Raw genomic sequence first — 13,087 nt, forward strand, 5'->3', positions numbered from 1 at the left:
TTTAAATGTGTTTGGGGCCTTTAGTTGCCAGATTTGTTTCCAGTTGGTCCTCTCACCGATAGCACTGGCATTTTCCTGGGAGCAAGAAGCTTCTCTCCCAACCTTCCTATCTCTCAGCAGCACCCCAAGCTTATAAGCCGATTTTACCAAGAACATGCCTTTTGAATCGAAATGCCAGGCCAGACTGTCCTCAATGTTTTCCCCAATGCTGATGGATAGAATAGACTTTGCGTCCTCTGGGTGGAAATTGTCATTTATAATGCCCTCGTCCCACTCGCCCGTGACAGAGTTTATCAAATCAGCAACCTTTCCCACCAAAGATTGGACTTGGAGCGTCCTTGGTCTTCTAGTGTCGCCATCAGGAAGCCAAGGATCCTTCCAGGCGCTAATGTTAGTGCCGTCCCCGACTCTCCACACTAGGCCTTCTTTCAGAAGTGCCACTCCTTTAAGGATACTTCTCCACGAGTAGGAGATGCCAGGTCTTGAAGATGCCTCCAGGATGCTACACTCAGGGAAGTACTTGGCCTTCAAGACCTGGCCACAGAGAGAGTCAGGTTCTTCAATGAGTCTCCATCCCTGTCTAGCGAGCATGGCCAAGTTGAAGATGTGCAGGTCTCTGAAGCCCAGCCCTCCCTCACTCTTTGGCTTCGATAGGTATTGCCACCCGAGCCAGTGGTGCCTCTCCTCCTCCTGATTATCCCACCAATACCGACACACCATGGAGCAAATTTCATCGCACAAGTCCTTGGTGATGTCGAAGCAGGACATCACATATACTCGAATGGCCTGAGCCACAGCCTTCACCAGAATTTTCTTCCCAGCCCTGGATAAAAATTTCTCCTTCCATCCCTGAATCAGTTTCCAAATTCTCTCCTTGAGATATCCGAAGGCTTTTGTTTTAGAGCGGCCCAGATAGACCGGCAAGCCCAAGTACCTTTCATTAAAAGCCTCATCCTTGATCTACAGCAGACACTTGAAATTTCTCTTCGCGTCTCTTCCCGTTCCCTTACTGAACATGACAGCCGATTTGTACTTATTAATGACCTGGCCTGAAGCGTCTTCGTACAACGATAGAATTTCTTGAAGCTTCAACACACTGGCTTCGTTCACCTTCTTGAAGATGAGGGAGTCATCAGCGAAAAACATGTGACTGATTCTTGGCGCCTCAGGGCAGATCTGCACTCCCTGAAGGGATCCATCCCGCTCGGCCTTCTGGAACAGGGCCGAAAGTCCCTCCGCACACAAAATGAAAAGGTACGGCGACAGAGGGCACCCTTGCCGCAAGCCCCGCTCAGGGCCAATGACATCAGTCAGGTCATTGTTGACTTTTACCCTGTAGGAGACAGACTTCACACAACCCATGATGAGTCGAACCCAGCTGGTCGAGAACCCCATTTTCAGCATGATCTTCTCCAGAAAGGACCACTCGACTCTATCGTAGGCCTTGCTCATGTCCAACTTGACAGCTGCCAGGCCTTCTCTGCCCTTTTCCGCATATGCATATAGTGTGTTGTTGATGGCGCGTGATGCACACGTCCGTTGGGAACCCAAAGAGGAAGGTGTGATGCGCACAGCAGCAAGTTTTCCCTCAGAAAGAAACCAAGGTTATCGAACCAGTAGGAGATCAAGGCCACGTGAAGGTTGTTGGTGGAGGAGTGTAGTGCGGCACAACACCAGGGATTCCGGCGCCAACGTGGAACCTGCACAACACAATCAAAATACTTTGCCCCAACTTAACAGTGAGGTTGTCAATCTCACCGGCTTGCTGTAAACAAAGGATTAAACGTATGGTGTGGAGAATGATGTTTGCTTGCGAAGAACAACAAAGAACAGAGATTGCAGTAGATTGTATTTCAGATGTAAAAGAATGGACCGGGGTCCACAGTTCACTAGTGGTGTCTCTCCAATAAGATAAATAGCATGTTGGGTGAACAAATTACAGTTGGGCAATTGACAAATAGAGAGGGCATAAGAATGCACATACATATCATGATGACTAATATGAGATTTACTTAGGGAATTACGATAAAGAACATAGACCGCTATCCAGCATGCATCTATGCCTAAAAAGTCCACCTTCAGGTTAGCATCCGCACCCCTTCAGTATTAAGTTGCAAACAATAGACAATTGCATTAAGTACCACTACTAGGAAAATGGCTATAGGTGGAGAAAACGTTGCCGGCGCACCACTATTCTGCCGCGCCGGTGGCAAGTGGTGCCGGCGCACCACTTTGTCGCCACGCCGACGATGACAGCACACTGCCGGCGCACCAGCCAAGACGCCGCGCCGGTGACAAACTGAGGCCGTGGCTTCGCTCATCCGAGACAGACCCAGCAAGTATTGCCGGCGCACCGTCCCAGGGGTGCGCCGGTGGAATTAAGCTTTTGCCGGCGCACACTTGGGCCGGTGCGCCGGCAATACTTGCTGGGCCTGGCCCGCACCAATTTTAGCCGGAACGGCTGTATACTAGCGGCGCACCCAGGTCCTGGTGCGCCGGCAGTAACCTGGGATCTTATTTCTGCACACCTACCACTCCCCACTACCATTACTCCACTCATCCACACAAACCCGAGCCTTCTCCCAACCCAGCTCATTTTTTGCCCATTTCTACCACCAATTTAGCCAATTTGACCATACAAAATCATATTTTTTGAGCAAATCTTCCCTTCCTACATGCATCTCCCACATCCCCCTATGTAGATCTAGATCTACTATCCCGCATTGACCGCTCAATCTAGATCTAGATCTAGAAAGTCGGCTTCCATACGCCGTTGTCGCGGCGCGTCGTCTCGATCTCGTCGACGAATATATCAAACAAATAGGTGATTAATGAACAAATTGATGAATGAAATCGACGTATGTTGGACATTTGAAGCAAAGCTCTCGTGTGTGGCATATATATATGTTGTGTTTGTGCTTGTGTGTGTTGGCGTTGAAAATGAGTTGCCAATGTTGCGCCGAAATGTTGATTCGTTAAGTTTCCGTTTTGGAACATTTCTGGCGCTCCTATGTCCTACCGTGTAGGAAGGTCATGCCGAAATTTTCCGTGAAAACTACTGTCGGATGCATGGTTCTAATCAATTATATAATCTTACCGTGCACAGGCGATAATGGTTATCGAGATGAGTGAAAGCATCGTGATGAGATATCTGAAACACGTGATCATCGACATGTATGAAAATAACCGCACGGAGGTATTGTGTCCGTGCCGAAGATGCAAACGAGTGAAATGGTTTGACCCCTATTCAGGCAAATTGCAGGGGCACCTGCTCACTAATGGTTTCATGCATGGACACACTCAATGGATGAGTGATGTTGGCGCGGAGGTCAATGGGGCGACGGCAGCAGGTGGTAATGGCCGACAAGAAGGAGGGCATCATGATATTGATGACGATGAAGAGTTTGTCGCACATGACGATAACCTTGACGACGACAATAACCTTGACGACGACAATAACCTTGACGACGACGAATAGGTGCCGCTAGCTTCAGTCGTGCGGGACCCTCATCTTCAAGATCTGCTTCTCGAAAAGACGAAAGGTGCCAAGCGGAAATCAAAACTTGAGCAACTGGAGATAGACTCGAATACTCCGTTGTACGACTCAGGTCGCGGGTTGGGGGAGTCCCGCTTGAGAGTAGCGCTCGATGTGCTGCAGATGAAGGCGAAAAACGGATGGACGGACACAAGCGTCGACGACATTCTGGAATACGTGAAAGATCTCTTTCCTGCCGGGAACACGTGTCCTGGTAGTCTAGCCGAGGCCAAGAGAATCGTGTGCCCTCTCGACTTACCCCACAAAAAGTATCAAGCCTGCATCAACGACTGTATCATGTATCGCAAGGAGCACGTGGACAAGACCAAATGTCATGTGTGTGACGCTGAACGGTACAAGAAAGGGAAGAAGAAAGCTCCTCGGAAAGTTGTGTGGTACTTCCCGCCGCCCCGGCTTCAACGGTTCTACACGGACCGCAAGGAAGCAAAGCTCATGCGCCGGCACGCTGAAAGAAAGGAGGCAAGTGTTGAATGATGAAGAGCGGATTGAGCACCCAGTGCTGATGCACCCTTCGGATGCAAGCCAGTGGAAAGCATTAGACAATGAATTCGGAAGTTTTGGGGCAGATCCCAGAAACATCAGGTTGGGTGCGAGCACGGACGGATTCAATCCGTTCGGAAACCAGAGCAGCACACATAGCACATGGCCCGTGTTTGTATGGATCTACAACCTCCCGCCCTGGCTGTGCATGAAGAGGAAGTACATACAGATGAGTATGCTAATTCAAGGGCCGACACAGCCAAGAAACGATATCAACATGTATCTTGAATTACTAAAGGATGAGCTTGAAACGTTGTGGGCGGAGGAAGGGGTAGATACAAGGGACGTCGTCACAGAAGAATATTTCCCTTTGAGAGCTGCGTTGATCACGACGGTGCAGGACTACCTCGGATACGGTTATATTTCGTGCCAGGTGTGCCATGGACACAAGGCAAGTGTCAGGTGCATGGAAGAGATGATGTTTTTGCAGCTTGGTAAGGATCCCGGCTCTTCGAAAACAGTTTACATGCGGCATCGAAGGTGGCTACACAAGACTGACCCGTGGAGAAAGCGTGGAGATCTGTTCGATGGTACAAATGAACCCCGAGGACCTCCACGTAAGAAGAGCGGCGAAGAGATCGATACATTACTGAAAGGTTGGAAGGAGTGCCCTGCGCCGGGAACGATTCGTCAAAAGCCTGGAGAGAAGAACAAAACGGAAACGACGCCGCTCATTGGTGTATGGAAAAGGAGGTCCGTGTTTTGGGACTTGCCGTACTGGAAAATTCTCGATACACCTCACTGCCTTGATGTCATGAATATTACAAAGAACGTGTGCGAGAGCTTGCTTGGCACTCTTCTCAACATGCCGGACCGGACCAAAGATAGGCCGAAAGCAAGACACGACCTGGAAGTTTTGGGCATCAGGGAAGAGCTTCAGATCCCGGCGGCCCAAGAGGGACAGTCGGAGGAGGAGGCGGACGGCGGTCAGAAGCGCAAAAGGAAGCAGCCAGACTATTACTCGTCCCCCTCCTGCTTCACTTTTAGTCCGGCCGAGGTCGATCAATTTTTCAATTGTCTTCTAGGAGTCAAAGTGCCCTTCGGTTACTCTGGGATAATAAGCAGATACATGGACCCCAAGAAACGAAACTTCAGCGGCATGAAGTCTCATGACTGTCACGTGATGATGACACAGATTCTTCCGGTTGCAATCCGAGGTATAATGGATGACCATGTCCGTGCAACGCTAACTGGGCTCTGTAACTTCTTCGACGTCATAACTCGGAAGTCGATAAGCGTGAATAAACTCGCAAGGCTCCAGGAAGATATCGTGGTGATCCTATGTGAGCTTGAGATGTACTTCCCGCCTGCATTCTTTGACGTGATGGTCCATCTGTTGGTCCATATCATGGATGATATCATCAGTCTAGGGCCGGCATTCTTACACAACATGATGCCGTTTGAAAGAATGAATGGGGTCATTAAAGGATACGTTCGTAACACTACTAGGAAAAGGCCTATAGATGGAAATAGGCCTACCGGCGCACCAGAAAACCCATGCGCCAGTGGCAAATAGTGCCGGCGCACCAATATGTCGCCGCGCCGGCGATGGAGGCTTACTGCCGGCGCACAAGTAAAAAAGATGCGCCGGCGATAAATTTCAAAGAGGACCAGACCAGACCGAAAAAATCGAGCCTCTTATCGCCGGCGCACCACCATGTTGGCGCGCCGGTGGTAAGTTTCTTATTGCCGGCGCCGCAAGCATAATGGTGCGCCGGCGTAAGGGCAGCCATAATTTTCCCTCTACAGCCCCCCCCGTGGACCGCCTTTTTAGTTTTGAAAAAAATAAAAGAAAATGATGAAAAATTCAAAAAATAAAATCCTTTGATGTAATATGTGATCTAGTTTTAGTGAAAAATTAAAAATATGAATTTCGATGTATTATGCAAAATGGCATCATCTTTCGGTAAAACGGGATTTCTGGTTGCATACGACCTCCGATGAAAAACTTTTTTATATCAAAATCGATCTACGCGAAATTTCCTATTCGAATTCAACTGCCTACGGCCGTTCGGACAAAAAATGGATTCGTCAATTGGAAAACAGAAACAGGGGCTATATTGATGAAAAAAATTAAAAAATACCCCCGGCGCACCGCCATATAGGTGCGCCGGCAGTAACAGGGGCTATATATGCCAAACCCGCCCGGCGCACCTTCTCTCTCTTCCATTCCCCCCATCTTCTCTTTCACTTCTCCTCCTCCTCTCTTCCTCCCTCCGGCCACCTTCTCTTCTCCTCCACTTTCCCCCCTCTTCTACCTTCTTACCCCTCTAATCCCTCCATCCCTCCAGCGAGCACCTCCTCAAGCTACTCACCGGAGCACCTCCTCAAGCTACTCACCGGCGACCACCTCCTCAAGCTATCTCACCGGAGCACCTCCTCAAGCTACTCACCGGCGAGCACCTCCTCAAGCATCTCGCCGGCGAGCACCTCCTCAAGCATCACCTCCTCTCACCCCCACAATCACCGACGACCACACCGACAACCACCTCCTCTTTCTAAGCAGATGACCATCGTGGCGGCGGTACATCTCCAAGGCATGACCTAGAACTTGACCGACGACCTAGAACACGACCGACCTAGATCTAGATCTAGATCTGCTTTTTTTTGAATCCTGGAAAACATAGCGCCGGCGAACTAGGCTGGTGCGCCGGTGATAAATCGAGTTACCGCCGGCGAACTAGATGGTGCGCCGGCAATAAGCCTTTATCACCGGCCCGTTCGCACCGGCGGGCTCTGGTGCGCCGGCAGTAGCCCAAATAGGTGCGCCGGCAATAGGCCTTTTCCTTGTAGTGTAACAGGTCACATCCGGATGGAAGCATCGTCCAGGGCTGGCTCATCGAAGAGTGCATCTCTTTCTGCACGAATTATCTAGACATCGAGGACCCTGTTGGTTTGCCTCAAAACAAGCACCTTCGCAGGTTCGAGGGAGTAGGCCACAAAAATGGAAGGAAGGAACTGCACGTGCACATGTCTGGTCGGACTTCCGACTTTGACAGGGTCAACTTAGTAGCGCTACAACACATTGACTTGATCGATCCTTGGTTGAAAGAGCACAAAACCATGATAGAGAACAATGGGCAAGCCGATGATGACGGAAGCAGAAATATACAGAGAGCACAACTCCTCTTTCACGCGCTGGTTCAAAGACCACATTGATGCTAATCCCCCACCAATGGATTCTAACAAGGATAAACTAGTATTGGCCTTGTCACATGGCCCCGCGCCCAACATCATGACTTACCAAGCGTACGATATCAACGGGTACACATTCTACATGGAAGAAAAAGACAAGAACAGTGTTTACCAGAACTTAGGGGTAACGATGGATTCCTGGACGGGTGACGTAAAGACTAGATACTACGGAAGAATCGAGGAAATCTGGGAGCTTAGCTACGCTGGGGAGAAAGTGCCGATGTTCCGTATCATATGGGCTAAGAGCGTCACAAAAGAAGACCGGTATTTCACCACCATGTTTCTACCCGAAGCCAATGCTGGCGTGTAGTTGACACACGTCTGTTGGGAACCCCAAGAGGAAGGTGTGATGCGTACAGCAGCAAGTTTTCCCTCAGTAAGAAACCAAGGTTATCGAACCATTAGGAGTCAAGGAACACGTGAAGGTTGTTGGTGGCGGAGTGTAGTGCGGCGCAACACCAGGGATTCCGGCGCCAACGTGGAACCTGCACAACACAATCACAATACTTTGCCCCAACTTAACAAAGTGAGGTTGTCAATCTCACCGGCTTGCCGTAAACAAAGGATTAAATGTATAGTGTGAAAGATGATGTTTGTTTGCGAAGAACAGAGAAAGAACAGAGTTTGCAAGTAGATTGTATTTCAGATGTAAAAGAATGGACCGGGGTCCACAGTTCACTAGTGGTGTCTCTCCCATAAGATAAATGGCATGTTGGGTGAACAAATTACAGTTGGGCAATTGACAAATAGAGAGGGCATAACAATGCACATACATATCACGATGACTACTATGAGATTTAATTAGGGCATTACGACAAAGTACATAGACCCCTTCCAGTATTAAGTTGCAAACAACAGACAATTGCATTAAGTATGGTGCGTAATGTAATCAACACAAATATCCTTAGACAAAGCATTGATGTTTTATCCCTAGTGGCAACAGCACATCCACAACCTTAGAACTTTCTCGTCACCGTCCCGCATTCAATGGAGGCATGAACCCACTATCGAGCATAAATACTCCCTCTTGGAGTTACAAGTATCAACTTGGCCAGAGCCTCTACTAGCAACGGAGAGCATGCAAGAACATAAACAACACATATATGATAGATTGATAATCAACTTGACATAGTATTCCATATTCATCGGATCCCAACAAACACAACATGTAGCATTACAAATAGATGATCTTGATCATGATAGGCAGCTCACAAGATCTAACATGATAGCACAATGAGGAGAAGACAACCATCTAGCTACCGCTATGGACCCATAGTCCAGGGGTGAACTACTCACACATCAATCCGGAGGCGATCATGGTGATGAAGAGTCCTCCGGGAGATGATTCCCCTCTCCGGCAGGTGCCGGAGGCGATCTCCTCGAATCCCCCGAGATGGGATTGGCGGCGGCGGCGTCTCCGGAAGGTTTTCCGTATCGTGGCTCTCGCATCGGGGTTTTCGCGACGAAGGCTTTAAGTAGGCGGAAGGGCGGAGTCGGAGGAGGCTCGAGGGCCCCACACCATAGGGCGGCGCGGGCCCACCCTTGGCCGCGCGGCCCTGTGGTCTGGGCGCCTCGTCGCCCCACTTCGTATCCCCTCCGGTCTTCTGGAAGCTTCGTGGAAAAATAAGACCCTGGGCGTTGATTTCGTCCAATTCCGAGAATATTTCCTTTGTAGGATTTCTGAAACCAAAAACAGCAGAAAACAAAGAATCGGCTCTTCGGCATCTCGTCAATAGGTTAGTGCCGGAAAATGCATAATAATGACATAAAGTGTGTATAAAACATGTGAGTATCATCATAAAAGTAGCATGGAACATAAGAAGTTATAGATACGTTTGAGACGTATCAAGCATCCCCAAGCTTAGTTCCTACTCGCCCTCGAGTAGGTAAACGATAACAAGGATAATTTCTGAAGTGACATGCTATCATAATCTTGATCAATACTATTGTAAAGCATATGAGATGAATGCAGCGATTCGAAGCAATGGTAAAGATAATGAATAAACAACTGAATCATATAGCAAAGAATTTTCATGAATAGTACTTTCAAGACAAGCATCAATAAGACTTGCATAAGAGTTAACTCATAAAGCAATAAATTCTTAGTAGAAAGCTTTGAAGCAACACAAAGGAAGATATAAGTTTCAGCAGTTGCTTTCAACTTCAACATGTATATCATGGATAATTGTCAACACAAAGTAATATAACAAGTGCAATAGGTAAACATGTAAGAATCAATGCACACAGTTGATACAAGTGTTTGCTTCTAAGATAGAAGGAAATAGGTAAACTAACTCAACAATAAAGTAGAATAAAGGGCCCTTCGCAGAGGGAAGCATGGATTACTATTTTTGTGCTAGAGCTTTTCATTTTGAAAATATAGAAACAATTTTGTCAACGGTAGTAATAAATCATATGTGTTATGTATAAGACATCCTATAAGTTGCAAGCCTCATGCATAGATTACCAATAGTGCCCGCACCTTGTCCTAATTAGCTTGGATTTACATGGATTATCATTGCATAACATATGTTTCAACCAAGTGTCACAAAGGGGTACCTCTATGCCGCCTGTACAAAGGTCTAAGGAGAAAGATCGCATTTGATTTCTCGTTTTCGATTATTCTCAACTTAGACATCCATACCGGGACAACATAGACAACAGATAATGGACTCCTCTTTAATGCATAAGCATTCAACAACAGATAATATTCTCATAAGAGATTGAGGATTAATTGTCCAAACTGAAACTTCCACCATGATTCATGGCTTTAGTTAGCGGCCCAATGTTCTTCTCTAACAATATGCATACTCAAACCATTTGATCATGATAAATCACCCTTACTTCAGACAAGACGAATATGCATTGCAACTCACATGATATTCAACAAAGGTGTAATAGTTGGTGGCGTACCCAGAAACATGGTTACCGCTCAACAAGCAACTTATAAGAAATAAGATACATAGCTACATATTCTTTACCACAATAGTTTTTAAGGCTATTTTCCCATAGCTATATATTGCAAAGACAAAGGATAGAATTTTAAAGGTAGCACTCAAGTAATTTACTTTGGAATGGCAGAGAAATACCATGTAGTAGGTAGGTATGGTGGACACAAATGGCATAGTTTTTGGCTCAAGGATTTGGATGCACGAGAAGAATTCCTCTCAATACAAGGCTAGGCTAGCAAGGTTGTTTGAAGCAAACTCAAGTATAAACCGGTACAGAAAAACTTACATAAGAAAATATTGCAAGCATTATAAGACTCTACATTGTCTCCTTGTTGTTCAAACACCTTAACCAGAAAATATCTAGACTCTAGAGAGACCAATCATGCAAACAAAATTTTAACAAGCTCTATGTAGTTCTTCATTAATAGGTGCAAAGTGCATGATGCAAGAGCTTAAACATGATCTATATGAGCACAACAATTGCCAAGTATCAAATTATTCAAGACATTATACCATTTACCACATGAAGCATTTTCTGTTTCCAACCATATAACAATGAACGAAGCAGTTTCAACCTTCGCCATGAACATTAAAAGTAAAGCTAAGAACATATGTGTTCATACGAAACAGCGGAGCGTGTCTCTCTCCCACACAAGGAATGCTAGGATCCGATTTTATTCAAACAAAAACAAAAACAAAAGCAAACAGACGCTCCAAGTAAAGCACATAAGATGTGACGGAATAAAAATATAGTTTCACTAGAGGTGACCTGATAAGTTGTCGATGAAGAAGGGATGCCTTGGGCATCCCCAAGCTTAGATGCTTGAGTCTTCTTAAAATATGCAGGGATGAACAACGGGGGCATCCCCAAGCTTAGACTTTTCACTCTTCTTGATCATATTGTATCATCCTCCTCTCTTGACCCTTGAAAACTTCCTCCACACCAAACTCAAAACAAACTCATTAGAGGGTTAGTGCATAATTGAAAATTCATATATTCAGAGGTGACATAATCATTCTTAACACTTCTGGACATTGCACAAAGCTACTGAAAGTTAATGGAACAAAGAAATCCATCAAACATAGCAAAACAGGCAATGCGAAATAAAAGGCAGAATCTGTCAAAACAGAACAGTCCGTAAAGACGAATTTTTCTAGGGCACTTAACTTGCTAAGATGAAAATGCTCAAATTGAATGAAAGTTGTGTACATATCTGAGGATCACGCATGTAAATTGGCAGATTTTTGTAAATTACCTACAGAAGGGGCTGCTCAATTTCGTGACAGTAAGAAATCTGTTTCTGTGCAGTAATCCAAATCTAGTATTGACTTTACTATCAAAGACTTTACTTGGCACAACAATTCAATAAAATAAAGGTAAGGAGAGGTTGCTATAGTAGTAACAACTTCCAAGACTCAAATATAAAACAAAAGTGCAGAAGTAAAATAATGGGTTGTCTCCCATAAGCGCTTTTTCTTTAACGCCTTTCAGCTAGGCGCAGAAAGTGTGAATCAAGTATTATCAAGAGATGAAGCATTAGCACAGGGGTTTGAAGTTTTCTCAACTATGCATTGTATCTTATCTATGTAAGTTTCAGAGGCCCTTTTTCATTACTCTTAGGCTTGCTATTCTCATCAAACAAATTTTCAGGAACAATCCAACCATAGTTATTTTCTAGAGCTTCATGCATTCCTAGGAGCTTACTAGGTATCGGTACTTTAATCTCCCCTCCATCATTGACATTATTAGTGTACTTTATTCTATCCATGTCCATCTTTTCAAGTGTTTTTGCAAAATCGGTGAACAAACCAAGCCTCTTATGCTTAATAAAAACTTTTCTAGCTTCTTTAGCTATATCTTCAAATTCTCTAAGAAGGACTTTTAAAACAAAATTTCTCTTTTCTCCCCTTTCCATATCAGAGAGTGTAAGAAACATATGTTGAATTATAGGATTGAGATTAACAAATCTAGTTTCCAACATGTGTATTAAACAGGCAGTAGCACTCTCATAAGTAGGAGCAACTATTACCAAGGGTGTATCTTCAAAATCTTCATCCATACTAACATGGGTGAAAAATGCTTCTATATTATCTCTTCCAATGATAGACCCTCGTCCTACCGGTATATCTTTCAGAGTGAACTTAGGAGGAAACATGATGAAATAAACAAAAGGTAAATAAAGTAAATGCAAGTAACTAATTTTTTTGTGTTTTTAATATGGAGAACAAGACAGTAAATAAAGTAAAACTAGCAACTAATTTTTTGTGTTTTTGATATAGAGAGCAAACAAAGCAAGTAAATAAAGTAAAGTAAAGCAAGACGAAAACAAAGTAAAGAGATTGGATGTGGGAGACTCCCTTGCAGCGTGTCTTGATCTCCCCGGCAACGGCGCCGTAAAAAGTCTTGCCGGCGTGTAGTTGACACACGTCCGTTGGGAAGCCCAAGAGGAAGGTGTGATGCATACAGTAGCAAGTTTTCCTCGCAAGAAACCAAGGTTATCGAACCAAGTAGGAGTCAAGGAACACGTGAAGGTTGTTGGTGGCGGAGTGTAGTGCGGCGCCACACCGGGGATGCCGGCGCCAACGTGGAACCCGCACAACACAATCACAATACTTTGCCCCAACTTAACGAGTGAGGTTGTCAATCTCACCGGCTTGCTGTAAACAAAGGATTAAATGTATAGTGTGGAAGATGATGTTTGTTTGCGAAGAACAGTAAAGAACAGAGTTTGCAGTAGATTGTATTTCAGATGTAAAAGAATGGACCAGGGTCCACAGTTCACTAGTGGTGTCTCTCCCATAAGATAAATGGCATGTTGGGTGAACAAATTACAGTTGGGAAATT

This window comes from Lolium rigidum, chromosome 7 (assembly GCF_022539505.1).
Source record: "Lolium rigidum isolate FL_2022 chromosome 7, APGP_CSIRO_Lrig_0.1, whole genome shotgun sequence".
NCBI lineage: Eukaryota > Viridiplantae > Streptophyta > Magnoliopsida > Poales > Poaceae > Lolium > Lolium rigidum.